At 34.4% G+C, this 17144-nt stretch overlaps 1 protein-coding gene across 1 annotated transcript in view; it reads left to right on the top strand.

The window, feature by feature from the left end:
- Positions 1-17144, top strand: part of IFT74 (intraflagellar transport 74) — a 103079-nt gene that overhangs the window by 53678 nt on the left and 32257 nt on the right. The gene's annotated exons all lie outside the window — the stretch shown is intronic.

Genomic DNA, 17144 nt, shown 5'->3' with positions numbered 1-17144 from the left:
AGAGGTTTGGGAGCCATTTATGTGTGGTTGGTAAAAGAGGTTGGGCATTGTAGTTTTCTAACCAGCCTCTCCCTAATAAGGGAGAGAAAAGTGGGTTTCTCATGATACTTTAAAAACAGTTTAAGTGAAAACCAGTAAATATACTCTTAGGTGCTTATCACGAATTAACTATATATTCTTATGAGTTAGGTATGATATAAACAAGTGTGCACATGTGTGTATTCCTAATTATGGCTGATGAAACATTCATAATGGGGAAAAAGAGTGGTCTATTCCTAAATTAAGTTTTTAAATTCTGTTTTAAAAATGCCATATCAGTTTTAGGTATATCTTGTATTTATGCTTTTTCTTGATTGTGAATGGTATCATTAGCTACTCCATAATACCTGGGCTTAGCACTTTGCAATCTTTGCAAGAATCCTTCGAAACTTTGTTAACTCATTTTATATTTGTTGAAGCTCAAAGAAGTCACATAATTTACTCAAATTCTCCTAGCTAGTAAGGAGTAAGGCTAGATTCAAACCAAGATGTATTTGACTCCAAAGTCTTAGTTGTCTTGCCTGCGTCTACCTTTGACTTTCTGATATGAAATGTGGCATTTGTAAAGTTAAAAATATTCTTATAAGTTATGTAAATAGTTTGATTTACATATGGCTACTCAAAGCTTTAAATACTGAATATAAAGGCAGATAGACAGTCCCAGTTACCAGGTAAATAAACTTGCCTGAGTTTTAGTTTTCTCATCTGCAAGTCAATACAATCATCCTATCACACTAAGATTTATGAATATTAAATGTAATATACAATGAGATAGACTCCCAATAAGGTGTTTAGACTAAGATCATGTTCTTTTTCTTCTTAAAAGTATTCATTTTCATTGATAGATAGATAAAAATACTGTGTACAACATGATGTTTTGAGATATATATACATACATACATTGTGGAATGGAATTAATCCATTGAGCTAATTAATTTATATATTTACATACTATTTTTTTCTGGTGAGAATGTTCAAAGTCTACTGTAATCTGTCTTCAAGAATAGATTTTTATTAACTGTAGTCACTGTACTGTACAACAGATCTCTTTTTTGTTTTTTTTTTTTTTTTTTTTGAGACAGAGCCTCAAGCTGTCCCCCTGGGCAGAGTGCCGTGGCATTACAGCTCACAGCAACCTCCAACTCCTGGGCTCAAGCGAGTCTCCTGCCTCCGCCTCCCAAGTAGCTGGGACCACAGGCGCCCGCCACAACGCCCGGCTATTTTTTGGTTGCAGCCGTCATTGTTGTTGTTTGGCGGGTCCGGGCTGGGGATTCGAACCCGCCACCTTAGGTGTACGTGGCTGGCGCCTTAGCCCGTTGAGCTATAGGTGCCGAGCCACAACAGATCTCTTGAACTTATTTTTCCTAACTGAAATTGTGTATCCTTTGACCACGCTATTTTTTTATTAAATTGTTTTATTGATTTTCATTTATGTAGATTTTCTTTATTAATATATGTAAAACTATTCTGAGAAATATAACAATTTTAGATGCTTTAAATACATTGTAAATAATTTTTCTAAATCTGAATTTCTAACATTCAGGTTTTTTCCACTAAAATAGAGCATTTTGGGAGCAACAATTTATTATTAGTTGCTAATTCTAAGACAAATAGAGTGCGTTGGATTTTAGCTTCCATTTTTCATTATTTTCTAACTTTTGTCCTTTTTTATTAATGTAGAAAAAGACGATCTATAATCAGTTGTAATCGTGGCAAAAAGCATTTATAAATAAGAGTATATAATTACATGTGCTATATTAATATAGATATGTGTGTTTATGTATATATATGTATATGTTATGCATTCATTTTTCATTCTTCTCACTGTGACCATCCTAGATTATTGGTACAACAGCAGAGGGGGGTTTTGTTAGAAGGTTACTTGTTAGAAGGTTACTTGTTAGTTCAGGATCTCATTATCTTTTGCCTGAACTATAGGAGTAGCCTCTTAACTGGTCTCCCAACCTCCAATCTTACCCCTTCTCAGGTTCTTCCACCAAAATGTGCCAGAGTAACTTATGCAAAATGTGATTCTGTGTCATTCTCCTGCTTAACAGTGGTTTCCCATGATGTGTGAGATAAAGTTCAAGAATTTTTGCATGTCATACTAGTCCCTCTGTAATCTGGCCTCCACATTGTCAGCCTCCTCTCTCACCTCTCATCATCTTTGTCCTTATGTTCTGATAAGAATGTAACTGTGGCGCCCCACACCTCATCCCTTTACTGTATGTCAAACTGTTTCATACTCTTTTTGCATGTGTTATTCATTCCTTTGCTGAATGTTCTTTTCCCTTTTATTTACCTTACTCAGTTCTTATCCTTTAAGATCTACCTCAGGTATCCTCTCATCAGCATAACTCCAGCTTCCTTCTGTGACCTGTTTCTGGGCTATGCTAAGTTAGCAACCTCTCTCCATGTTTTCCAAGCACCCCATTCATATAACACTGATTGACTTTACTGTATTACGATTACCTATTTACGTGTTTGTCTTACCCTCTCAGACTATAAGTACACAAAGACAGGGACAATAGCCTACTCACTTTGGTAACCTCTTTCATCAGCACGGTATCTGTGAAAGTAAACACCCATCAAGCGTTTGTGGAATATACTAAACAATTTGTATTTTAACAAAGGAAGAATTATAGAATGATCTAATGGTGAAAGTAGGGCTCTAATCATTTCTTTGGACCTTCTAGCTTTAGAATGTAAGTATGCACTCTTCTCCAGAGAGAATTTGACTGGAAAGGTTTTATTACTTTTCTAGAGGGTTTCTACCTTGGATTCATGTTTTCCAATAAAGCTGTGGGTGCTTGTCTTCATCTACATTCTCAGCAGTTCCTTGTGGATGATCAAGATTGTAGATGATTCATCCTTTAGGATGTGGATGATAATCAAGTTATTTTAGCTTTTGGATCCATACTTAGCTCTGCCCCCTGGCTTTATCCCCTCATTGGTCCATTTCATTGATTTCTTGTATGTTACCTGCCATCTTCCATTAGGGGCATCTGTATGTAATCCAACTAGGCCTTCTTTTGCCTTGTAGGGTTTCTGATTAAGATAGCATATAAACCATTACTGGTGTTTATACATGTCTGACGTTTTAAGTTGTTGCAACTGTTCAGTTTTCAAATAAACTTTAAAAATATTCACATAATTCTCTACAAATTCAAAGGCATTCCTGGATACTGGGTTACGTACAGTTGTGTTTTCTACTAGGTATTAATGGTGACCTCATAATCCAACAGTTTTCCTCAAATATGCATTCATTTTGATAGATACTTAGAGTTATAAGTTGCCAAATATTATATTGAATAATTATGTCTCAAAGTTAACTAAATAAAATCAGTTAGTAGTTATTTGAATATGCTATGAAAGTATTTTTCCTAGATGCTGAGTTACTATTAGTCCCTGTGACAATCTGGATTAATGCAGAGAAAATCCCAATTATACATTTAGACTTTTGACTAATTCTAGATGTTTCTTTGCTGTTGAATCTTTAGTCTTCATAATTGAGTTTTAAAAAATAAAATCTCATAAGAATATTTTATTTATAAGAATAACTGTGTATCATTATCTATTTTTTAAACTACTGGGGTATTTGATTATGTCATGTTAAATATTTGCTAGACTTCCACCCATATAATTTTTCTTTGTTGATGATGGATTGAGTAATTTTGTTATAAGGGTTCTAAATTTATTTAAGTATAAATATGTACACTATTTTATAATTTAGCGGGAAAGGAATTTATTTTTCCTAACTAGAAACAATGAGAAACAGCTCTAGTGAAAGTCATATGCTCAAAATTTGGCTGTAAACTCTGTATCATTAGTAAAGCAGAACTTTATTGGCAGATGCCATAATACTTTTCACAAAAACCTGAACCCATCCTAACTTCTTTCTCAGCTGAAATGAAAATAATTGAATATTTGCTTAAATACTGCTTTTTAAAATGCTACTTCTGTATAAGTAAGGGGACATAATAGAAAAGGCATTGTTATTCTGAATAAAGTAGAAGAAAATAGGCAATGGTAGCTTATGTTCTCACTCAACACAGGATATTATTTTCAATTTTGTCCTTAAGCCTTACTTCTAACATGTAGCCCAGAAACTTTTTTTTTTTTAAATAAAGATTGGGTCTTACTATATTACCCATGCTGGAGATAAATGGATATCATAGATATTCACAAGCACAACTGCAGCATACTGCAGGCTTGAACTCCTGGGCTCAAGCAGTCCTCCTGCCCAGCCTACCAATATTTGGGTCTGCATATACATGCCACTGTGCCCTGCCTTGTTTTTGATAAGATATTTGTTGAAGAAATTTTTATTCTCACCACAAGCTAATAATACTTGCCAGATTGTATCTCATATTGAAATCTCACAAAGTAAATAATGCTTCTTGGTTCACCACTTAGCTCGAATCAGGTCCTTGCTTTTATTCTTTGCTATCTTACACTAAACAAATTCTAGAAAGTGCAGTGTTACTATTATAAAGCTTGTATGGCATAGGAGCACAAAATGAATGTTCATCTTCTACGTAAAGTTACTAAACCTTTTGAAATCAGAGTGGTCTTCCACGTTCCCAGTGCTGGCTTACGTTTAAGGTTTTTTGAGTCTGCTAAGTTAGTTACCACTTGTTCATCTGCTTTCAGCTTCCAAAATTTTATTGCTATTATCTCCTGTTCTGTTCTCCAGTGCTGGGCATTTATACCTTTAAAAAGTTCTTTTGAGGGCAGCACCTGTGGCTCAGTTGATAGGGCGCTGGCCCCATATACCGAGGGTGGTGGGTTTGAACCTGGCCCCAGCCTAACTGCAACAAAATAATAGCCGGGCATTGTGGCGGGCGCCTGTAGTCCCAGCTACTCAGGAGGCTGAGGCAAGAGAATTGCCTAAGCCCAAGAGCTGGAGGTTGCTGTGAGCTGTGACGCTATGGCACTCTAGCAAGGATGACAAAGTGAGGCTCTGTCTCTAAATCATAATAATAATAATAATTCTTTTGATTATGTTTTAAATGGTTTTTTGAGGTTTTAAGCGGTATGCCAAAATTAGATGTGCATGGTTTTAAGTGGTATGTCAAAATTAGATGTGCATGTTTAACTGGCTGCCTTCACCAACAAATTACCAATTATAAACTTTACTTTCCTAGAATTTCTAAGGGTTTAATCACCTTGAAGGTACTTCATTTTACTGTTTTCTTCAACACATGTGTGTGCGCATGTGTGTGTGTGTGGGGGGGTTAGTCTTTAATGACCATTCTCATGTGCTTTCATTAACTCAAGCAATTAGCCTCAATAGGAGGTCATCCTGTCCTCCTTTTCAAAAAATTTCCTTAAACTAGTCTACATTATTTTAAAGACTCAGATTAATTTATCTTTTATCATGATTTTTGTATATTTTTGGTACATAAATCTGGTATGTATGTATTGTGAAAATTTTAAACAATACAGAAGTGTAAAAAATCATTTCCTTTTTCACTCTCAGCCAAGTCTTCAGAGGCAATTATTGTTTATAATTTGATATTTAACCTTTTAGACCCATTTCTTTACATTTACAAACTTTTTCTTAATGGGCTAATACTGTGTAGTTTCAAGCTTAAGTCTTCTCATTTAACTATCCACCTATAATGTCCATTCTTTTATGTAAGGATATATACTTCATTCGGAGAAAGGGTATCAGTCAATGTCCGGGCTCTATAGCTGAAGTTGAGAATAGTGTCTGGTACATGTTAAGTGTTTCTGACGACCTTTATCTACCTTCATGGTTATGGTTAAATAGTATCCATCATTATTTACATTGAGATTTATTTAGGTTGTTTCTGATTTTTTTACAACCAAGAAGAACGACACAATAAATGTCTTTGTACTTTTATGATTGTTAACTTATGTGACTTATTTCTACAGAATAAATTTCTATAAGTGAAATTTTAAATAGAATATTATTTATATTTACAATTTTGATTGGTTTACAAGTTTCTTACCAGAAAAAGCTATACCATTTTATACACCCAGTAGCAGTATGTGAAGTATTTCCTCACCAGTGCTAGCTATTATAAATGTCTTTGTTTTTGTCAGGCAAGGTGATACACATCTCTGACAGTTCATAGTTTTTCACTGTTCTCAAAGGCCTGAAGTTGCAGTACTACCATGATCCACAAGATGGGGCTAACTTCCCGAGCATCTGTATATACAAATGGCTTCACAGAGTTAGGGAAGTACTATCAACAGTCACATATCTCCCTAGAGTGATTTTTATGTGTTTTACTCACCAAAAGTTATTCCTTCCTTTTTAAAAGAATTGTTCCAAATAGGAATTATATTGTACCAAATGTCATGTGATGGTGATGATTATTATTTTATATATAGTGTCTCACTCTGTCATCCAGGCTGGAGTATAGTAGTGTGATCATAGCTCACTGCAGCCTTGAACTCTTAGCTCAAGTGATCCTCCTGACTTAGTCTCCCATGTAACTGAGACTATAGGTGTACATAGCACATTCCCCCATATAGTTATCAATATAATATATCACAGATATAAATATCTAGCTACCATACTGTGATAAATGTGTTATAAAAGAAACACTAGATTACTATCCTACATTCCAAATAAATTTATTGTGACCTCATAATTTCTATGAATCTTTCAAGAGTAATAAAAATAGAAAATATACTTTATTTGGTTTATTTGGTTTGTCTTATCAATATTTCTTCATACTCAGAGTTCCAAAGCTTAGTTTAAAAGCTTTTATTCTTTGGTTATGTCACATAAAATCAAAAATTTAAAGGCAAATTAGTTTTATTTAAGAGCATATATTCTGCAACTAGAAATCCAGGCTGTGCTACTTTACTAGCTGTTTGATCCTGGACATGTATTAACCTTTCTTTATCTTTAAAATGTTTCCTCCTCTTTGAAATGAAGGCAGTAATAGTACTTACCTGTTAGATTTAGTATAAGAATTAAATGAGAGAGAGAGTGTGTGTGTTTCCGAACAGCACTCAATTTAAAATATATTTCTAAGTATTAATTATTGGCTGTTATTAATGCTATTAATTTATAATTGCAAAATAACTTCTCTGGAGATTCTCTCCAAGCATAAAGTATAAAGTACTTTCCAAACTGTATTTTCTCCAGAAGATAGAAAATAATCTATTTAATTTCAAAATGTTTTTTCTTCTGGTGTCTGCAATTTCACTTAGCATCTATCCATTGCTATTCTGTGGTTGCTCAATACATAGCCAATGAAAAAGTAAATCATTATTTTTCTCTTAGAAATTGCTTAAACTATACATTGTATCTTTAATTGGAATGATGGTATTATCTCTAGATCTGGATCATCAGCACCTCTAAAATTTAGTAGAAATGCAGATTCCTGGTCCCTGACCCAGATTTGGAATTCTGAGGATTAAGCTCAGCAATTTGTGTTTCAACAAGCTTCCTTGACTGGACGCTGGTGGCTCACGCCTATAATCCAGCAATCTGGGAGCTGAGGCAGGTAGATTGCTTGAGCTCACAAGTTCAAGACTAGCCTGAGCAAGAGTGAGACCCTGTCTCTACTAAAAATAGAGAAACTGAGGCAAGAGGATCACTTGAGCCTAAGAGTGGGAGATTGCTGTGAGCTACAATGATGCCACGGCACTCTACCCAGGGTGACAGCTTGAGCTTCTGTCTCAAAAAAATAAAAATAAAAAATAAGCTGCCTTGGTGAGTCTGATGCATGTTAAAGTTTCATAAACACTACTTTAGAAGATAATTAAGGACCTTTATCTTAGGCTTAGTAAAAGGAATTGGCCTGTACCCAGAAAAAAAACTGGAAGAAGTTGAGGCCCAGTTTAATGAAAGGGGACAGAATTGCCTGAGCAAAGATGGCAGCTCCACTAAGGGTGGATGGGAGCTTGTTTTTATATTGGGCATATGGGAAGGAAGATTCCACAGGTTACTGGAAGGTTTCCACAGGCTAGGGTCTTTCTTGTGTAGCTCTTAGGGCAGGGCCAGGTAGGTTATTCTGGGAGGGGACACTTAGTAATTAACACCTAGTATATGCCAAGGATTACAAGTTATACAATGTGATTTTATTGACATTACTCTATTGAAGCAAACTTCTACAAAGTCATTTTATCTTTTTTTAAAATGGTGAAGCTTTTAGTAATATTTAACTTTTTCCTATTGAAAAAATTTTATTATAGTTTTTGAAGTACCTCCTGTCTTCAGAAATAAAAATTTCTAACCTTGTTTGCATAGCAATAAAGTTTTCTGACAAAATTTAAAATACCATTGATCCTTGAACAATGTAGGGGTTGGGGACAACGAACCTCCACGCAGTTGAAAATCCAGGTATAATTTTTGACTCTCCAAAAATTTAATTATTAATAGTCTACTGTTGACTGGAAGCCTTATCAATAACATGAAGTTGATTAACACTTAGTTTGTATGTTACATGTGTAAGTATTATATGCTGTATTCTTACAATAAAGTAAAAAGAGGAAGAGGAGGGATTGGTCTTGCTGTCTCAGGGTGCCAGAGGGCGAAGAAAATCTTCAGATAAGTAGACCTACCCAATTCAAACACGTGTTGTTCAAGGATCACCTGTATTTCACAGAGAATGTGTGATTGGTAAATTAGGTGAAGCCTTAAGCCAAAAGTTAGCTAAAAATAGTGAGCTTATATATACTAATTTTAACATAGTAAATTAATAGTACTGTTAATCTTCTATGTCCAAGAGTTTTGTATCTGAGGATTTAACCAACTATGGATTGAAAATATTCTCCAAAAATTAAAGAGGGTTATTCTAAAAAGCAAAATTTGAATTTGCAACATAAATAGCATTATGCTGAACCCATCTGAATGAAGTAATGTGTAGGCATAAGTGCTGTAGCCTCCTCCCCACCTCCCCTTTCCCAGATCCTTAGTCTCTCTCTAGCACTCTTTGTGTGAGTATTGTGCTGGCATCTCATTTGTTCACTGCTTATATTGAGTAAATTCATTAGTTCTGTGAACAAATCACTCCTAAAAGCAATTAATTAGTCCAAGCAATCCCTTAAAGGCTGAAAGTGATAGTACTATCTTTTTTTTTTTTTTTAGACGGAGCTTCAAGCTATTCCCCTGGGTAGAGTGCCATGGCATCATGCTCACAGCAACCTCCAACTCCTGGGCTCAAGCGAGTCTCCTGCCTCAGCCTCCCAAGTAGCTGGGACCACAGGCGCCCGCCACAATGCCTGGCCATTTTTTGGTTGCAGCCATCATTGTTGTTTGGCGGGCCCGGGCTGGGGATTCGAACCCACCACCTTAGGTGTATGTGGCTGGCACCTTAGCCGCTTGAGCCACAGGCACCAAGCCGATAGTACTATCTCTTGACAAGAAAAAAAAAAATCTTAGATCTCTTAAAAAATAGCAAGTCTATTTCCAAAGTGGCACAACAAAGCAGAAAGAGTTGAGGTTTATTAGTCATGCACCTACAATGGCAAAAAATGATCACTCTGGTTTGTGATAAAGTGCATCAAGGGTTGGGTAGAGGACATATTACAGAAGCATATTTCTGTTAATTGCAAAATTATAAAGCACTTAGCTTCTGTGAGCACTCCTGTGAGGAGGCTGAAGAGAGCAAGAAGAAGGAGCTTACGGCTAGTAAAGCTTGATTAGCTAGTTATGGAAACTAGCTATGAGAGAATAGTAACTGTCTGATGCCCAAGAAGCATCAGCATTCCCAAAATAGCTCAAGGAACTCATAAAAGAGAAGGGCAGCTTTTTAGAGAGAGTCTTTAGATGTGAAGAAACAGGCTTTTTCTGAAAGAAGATACCTTAAGTATTTACATCCATAAGAGTGCCTTATAGGTCCCATGTCTCAAAGCCTGGAATGAATGCCTTACTCCAGTGCTGTATGGCAATGCAGCAAGTCATGTGATCAAGCTAGGCCTTGTGTACCAGCAAATAATCTCTCAACCCCAAAGAAACAGTATAGAGGACTTTGTCTTCTAAAATTGAGTACCAAGTGAATTTCTGAAACCTCTGACTCTGGGCCTTAGCTCTTTGTCTTTCCTTATTTTAGTTGGTTTAAATCTAATTGTATCTACAAATAGGATTGCAACCCCTGCTTTTTTGTCCCTTCCATTTGCCTAGATTACTGTTTTCCATCCCTTCACCCTGAATTGTGTTTTTTCCTTTGAGGTAACATTGTGTCTCCTGGAGGCAACAGATACCTGGCCTGAGTTTTTGTATCCAACCTGTGCCTCTTTAGAGAATAATGGAAATCATCATATTTTTGGAACAAAATGATAATGAAAACACAAACTACCAAAACCTGTGGGATACCGCAAAGGCAGTCCTAAGAAGGAAATGTATAGCACTAGAACCCTTCATCAACAACAGAAAGAGAGCAAGTCAGCAACCTAGTGGGCTGACTCTACTGGAAAAACAAGGATAATCCAAGCCCAAACCCAGCAGAAGAAAAGAAATAACCAAAATTAGAGCAGAATTAAATGAAATTGAAAATTTAGAATCAATCAGAAGATCAACAAAACAAAAAGTTGGTTCTTTGAAAAGATTAATAAAATTGATAAACCTTTGGCTAGCCTAATCAGAAACAGAAAAGTAAAATCTCTAATAACTTTAATCAGAAATGATAAAGAGAAATAACAGATATCACACAAATACAAAAAATCCAGTTACTACAAAAAGCTCTACTCTCAGAAATATGAAAATATGAAGAAAATGGACCAATACCTGGAATCACACCACCTTCCTAACCTCAACCAGAGCTATATCAAGCACTGATATAGAATCAACTATACAAAATCTCCCCCATCCAAAAAAAGAAAAGTACAGGACCAAATGGTTTCACATCAAAATTCTACCAAACCTTCAAAGAGGAACTAGAAGCTATATTACATAATCTATTCCAAAACATAGAAAAGGAAGGAATCTTCCCTCAAACATTCTGTGAAGCAAGTATCACCCTGATCCCCAAATTGGGAAAATGACCCAAGAAAGAAAGAAAACTATAAACCAATATTATTAATGAATATCAATGCAAAAATATTCAATAAAATCCTAGCAAACAGAATACAGTGACACATTATGCACCATGATCAAGTTGGTTTTTTCCCAGGGTTACAAGATTGGTTCAACATATGTAAATATAATTCACCATATAAATAAAATATTTTTAAAAATCATATGATTCTCTTAATTGATGCGGAAGAGACTTTTGATAATATTTAGCGTCCTTTTATGATTAGAACGCTTAATAGGCTTAGATGAGACATTTCTTAAACTGATAGAGGCTATCTACAGCAAACCCACAGGCAATATATTGAATGGAATAAATGGAATACATTTCCACTCAGTTCTGGAACTAGAGAAGGATGCCCATTGTTACCACGCTATTCAACATAGTGCTGGAAGTCCTAGCTATGGCAATCAGGTAAGAGAAGAAGATCAATGATATTCAAATGGGGACAGAGGAGGCCAAACTCTTGCTCTTTACAGATGACATGATCATATACACAGTATAAGATCAACTACAAAGCTCTTAGAAGTGATTAAGGTATATAGCACTGTCTCAGGATACAAAATCAATAACCTACAAATCAATAGCCTTTATGTATACTAACAATAGTCAGGCCAAGAATATAATCAAAGACTCTATTGCTTTTACAGTAGTTCCAAAGATGAAATACCTGGGAATATATCTAACAAAGGATGTGAAAGATCTCTATAAAGAGAACTGTGAAACTCTGAGAAAAGAAATAGCAGAAGTTGTTAACAAATGGAAGAACATGAAAACATGTTCTCATCATCTTTGCACCAAAGACATGCAAATCAAAACCAATTTGAGATGTTACCTAAGATTAGCTCACATCACAAAGTCCCGAAACAGCAGATGCTGGCATAGATGTGAAGAGAATGGAACACTTCTACACTGCTAATGGGATTACAAACCAATATATCCTTTATGGAAAGAAGTATTGAGAACCCTCAAAGAATTAAAAGTTGACCTTCCATTTGATTACTAGATATTTACCCAGAAGAACAAAAATCATTTAACCACAAAGACATTTGCACCAGAATGTTTATGGCAGCTCAATTGCCAACTCATGGAAGCATCCCAAATGCCTATCAACCCATGAATGGATCAACAAACTGTGGTATATATATACCATGGAATACTATTCAGTCATTAAAAATATGAGGACTTTACATCTTTTATGTTTACTTAGATGGAGTTGAAGCACATTTTTCTTAGTAAATTGTTGGGGGGAAAGTACCCAATGTACTCAATACTATTATGAAACCAATATATAAACATATACAAATGACAAAATACAAATATATTTTAGCAAGGGGAAAGGGTGAGGAGGAAGGGGAAAGGGGAAGAGTGATTGGTGGGAGAGAAGAGGACATTAGGTGGGATCTCAACTAATGTGCACAATGCAAGGGTATATTTCAAAATAACTAAGAGTAAATTTTAAATGTTTTATCATAAAAAATAAGTAAGTGAGGTGATGGCTGTGTTAATCAGTTTGATTTAAGCATTCCACATTGTACATCTAATCATCACATTGTGCTCCATAGATGTATACAGTATGATTATAATTAAAAATTAATTTAAAAAAGAAAAAAGATATTAAAACTCCTTGGTAATAGTGTTATAATTCTACACAAATATAGATTACTTTTTCTCTGCAGTTGCATTGCATAAACCACTAACATCTTGAGTTTGAGACTAAGAGACAAACCTATCAAAATAATAATTTTTTAAGAAAAAGTATAAAAAGATAAATAGAAAAACAAAAAATCAAAAAGTGGGGGAGGGGTGGGGTTAAAATATAGAATTTCTTTTAGTTTTATCTTTGTTTATTAGCAGAATTAAGTTGTCCTCTGTTTTAAATAATTGGTTCTGTTTTTTGAAAGCATCATAGTAACCTCAAATCAAAAAACCTATAACAGATAACAAAAAAATGAAAAGTAAGAAATTAAAACACATTACAGAAAAATGTGAACTTTTACACAAATTAAGACAAGAAGGAAGGGAGGGAAGGCAGGAAACAACTAGAAATCATATAATAATTTGGCAGTAGTGAGTCCTTACCTATCACAAACAACATTAAAGGTAAATGGAGTAAACTCTTCCATCAGAATACATGGAGTGGCTGAGTAGATTAAAAAAATAAAACCCAACTGTATGTTGTCTATAAGAAATGCCCTTCATATGTAAAGATACACATAGACTGAAAATAAAAGAGTAGGAAAAGATATTCCATCCAAATAGAAACCAAGAAAGAACAAGAGTAGTTATACGGGTGGTCACAAAGTTCGTGTATTTTAAATTGCACACAAACTTTATGGTCATCTTGTATTTCTATCATATAAAATAGATTTCAAGACAAAAACTAAAAAAGAGACATTTATTATATAATGATAAATGGGTCAATTTAGCAATAGGATATAATAATTCTAAATATATATATATATATATGCACTCAACACTTGATCACCCAGATATGTAAAAGTAAATATTATCAGAAGTAAAGAGACAGACTCCAATACAATAATAGTTTGAGGCCTCAACATTGTTTTTCAGTATTGGACAGGTCATTTAGACAGAAAATCTGCAAAAAAAATCAGACTTAAACTGTACAGTAGACCAAATAGACCTAATAGATATTTACAGAATGTTTTATCCAACACCTATGGAATATACATTTAAGCTCATGAATCATTCTCAAGGATAAATTATATGTTTAGGTTACAAGCAAGTCTTAAAAAATTAAAAAGAAAATTGAAATCATACCTAGTATTTTATCTGACCGCAGTGGAATAAAACTAGAAATCAATAACAAGAGGAACATGAAAAATTATACAAATACATGCAAGTGAAACAACATGCTCCTGTGTGACCAGTGGGTCAATGAAGAGATGAAGAAGGAAATTAAAAAATTTCTTGAAACAGGTGGAAATGAAAACACAACATAGTAAAACCTATGAGATAAGGTAAAAACAGTACTAAGCAGAAACTTTATAGTAATAAGTCCCTACATCAAAAAAATAGAAAAACTTCAAATAAACAATCTAATGATGTACCTTAAAGAATTAGAAAAACAAGAGTAACCCAAATCCAAAATTAGCAGAAGAAAAGAAATAATAAAGACTGGGACCAAAATAAATGAAATTGAAACTAAAAAATAGAAAACATCAGGGTGGCACCTGTGGCTCAAGAGGTAGGGCACTGACCCCATATGGCGAGGGTGGCTAATTCAAACCCAACCCTGGCCAAAAAACTGCAAACAAACATATATATATATATATATATTCAATGAAATGAAAAGTTGATTTTTCAAAAAAGTAAACAAAAATGACAAACTTTTAGCCAGTCTTACAAAAAAGAAAAGAAGACTCAATAAAATCAGAGTGAAAAGGAAAATTATAACTGATATTGCAGAAATCCAAAGGATCATTGGAAAGGACATTAAGCAACTACCTGCCAATAAATTGGAAAACATAAGGAAAAAATGGATAAATTCTAATCACATGTAAGCTACCAAGAGTGAACCAGAAAGAAATCTAAAATCTGAATAAATCTATAGTAAAAAATAAGATAGAAGCAGTAATAAAAATTCTCCTGTTGAAGCAAAGCCCAGACTAATAAATTCTACCAAACATTCAAAGAAGAACTAATACTAATCCTACTCATCCTACTCAAACTTTTCCAACAAATTGAGGAAGACAGAATACTTGTAAACTCATTCTATGAGGCCACTATCACTCTGATACCAAAAGAGACATAATGAAAAAAAGAAAACTAGGCCAATATCTCCAATGAACATAGATGCAAAAATCACCAAAATACTAGCAAGCAGAATTCAAAGATTCACATTAAAAGGATTATTCATCACGATTAAGGGAGATTCATTCCAGGAATGCAGGGATGGTTCAGCACATGGAAGTCAATCAGTGTGATACATCATATCAACAGAATGAAGGACAAAAACCATATGATCATTTTAATTGATTCAATAAAATTCAATACCCTTGCATAATAAAAACTGTCAAAACACTGGGTATAGAAGGAACATAACTCAACATGAGAAAAACTGTATATGATAAACCCACAACTAGTATCATAATGAATAGGGGGAAAACTGAAAGCTTTTCCTCTAAGATCTGAAACAAAACAAAAGTGTCCACTTTTATCACTATTATTCAGCATAGTATTTGAAGTTCTAGCTCAGAGGTTCTCAACCCTGAGAATATAAGACCCACAGGAACTATATTAAAGGGTCACGGCATTAGAAAGGGTGAGAACTACTGTTCTAGGTAGAGCAGTCAGACAAGAGAAAGAAATGAAGGGCATCCAGATTGGAAAGGAAGAAGTCAGATTATCCTTGTTTATATGTGATATGATCTATATCTAGAGAAATCTAAAGATTTTACAAGAAAACTATTAGAACTGATAAATTCAGTATTGTTGCAGGATACAAAATCAACATAATCTTTAACCTCTTATCCTACGAGTATGATCGTCCCTTAAGGGTCAAAATCACTGTATAAAAACTAAAAGCATTTTTATTTACCAACAATGAACAGCTAAAAAAGAAATCAAGAAAGTAATTCCATTTACAATAACTAGAAATAAAATATCTAGGAATAAATTTAACTAAAGAAGTGATCAAGTGGAATTCATCTCAGAAATACAGGGCAGTTCAACTTATACAAGTCAATCACTTTGGCACATCATATCCACAGAATGAAGGACAAAAACCGTATGATCTCTACATTGAAAATTATAAAACATTCATGAAGGAAATCAAAGAGGACACAAAAAACCGGAAAGATTCTCTATGGTCATAGATTGGAAGAACTAGTATTATTAAAATGTCCTTACCATCCAGAGCAATCTACAGAGTCAATGCAATCCCCTTCAAAGTACCAATGACATTCTTGACAGAAATAGAGGGAAAAATCCTAAAATTTGTATGGAACCACAAAAGACCCATAATGGACAAACCCATCCTGAGCAATAAGAACAAAACTGAAAAAATTTATATTACGTGATTTCAAATTATACTACAGAGCTGTAGTAATCAGAGTAGAATGGTTCTGGCATTAATAATAACACACACATAGACCAATGGAACAAAATAGAGGACCCAAAAATAAATCCACACATCTATAGTGAACTTACTTTTAACAAAGTTACCAAAAATATACAGTGGAGAAAGAACTTTCTTTTTAATAAATGGTGCTGGACATTGGGGAAATGCTATAGGACATTGGTCTAGGGCAATGACTTATTGCATAGTACCCCAAAAGCACAGGCAACCGAAGCACAATTGGACAAATGGGTCACATCAAGCTAAAAAGCTTTAGCACAACAAAAGAAATGGTCAACAAAGTGAAGCGATAACCCACAGAATGAGAGAATATATTAGCCATCTTGCAAGGGATTAGTAACTAGATATATATAGGAACTCAAACAACTTAATAGAAAAATGTAAAATAATGTGATTAAAAATGGGCAAATGATCTGAATAGACATTTCTCAAAAGAAGATATGCAAATGGCCAAGTGTACAAAAAATACTTAACATCATTAGTCATCGGACAAATGCAAATCAAAACTACAATGAGATACCTCCACCCAATTAAAATGGCTTCTCTCAATAACAATAATGAATCCTGATGAAGATGTAGAGGGAGGGGAACCCTTATACACTGGTAGTGGCATGTAAATTAGTGCAACCACTTTGGAGAACAGTTTTAGAGGGTCCTCAAAAAACTAAAAATAGAACTACCATGTGACAAAGCAATTCCACTACTAGGTATATATTCCAAGAAAGGAAATCAGTGTATTGAAATAAATACCTGCACTCTTACGTTTATTGCAGCAGTATTCACTTTAGTCAAAATGTGGAATCAACCTAAGCGTCCATTCAGGGGTGAGTGGATAAAGAAATTGTGGTAAATATACACAATGAATGTTTTTCAGCCATAAGAAAGAATGAAATCCTGTCATTTGCAACCATATGGATGGAATTAGAGAACATTATTTTAAGTGAAATAAGCACAAAGAAAATTCTTGCATGTTGTCATTCATATGTGCGAGCTAACTATTA

This window comes from Otolemur garnettii, unplaced genomic scaffold (genome assembly GCF_000181295.1).
Source record: "Otolemur garnettii isolate 467f Iridium unplaced genomic scaffold, OtoGar3 scaffold00006, whole genome shotgun sequence".
NCBI classification, from domain to species: Eukaryota; Metazoa; Chordata; class Mammalia; order Primates; family Galagidae; genus Otolemur; species Otolemur garnettii.
Note: the sequence above shows the minus strand (reverse complement) of the source record. Positions and strands in the feature narration are given on the sequence as shown.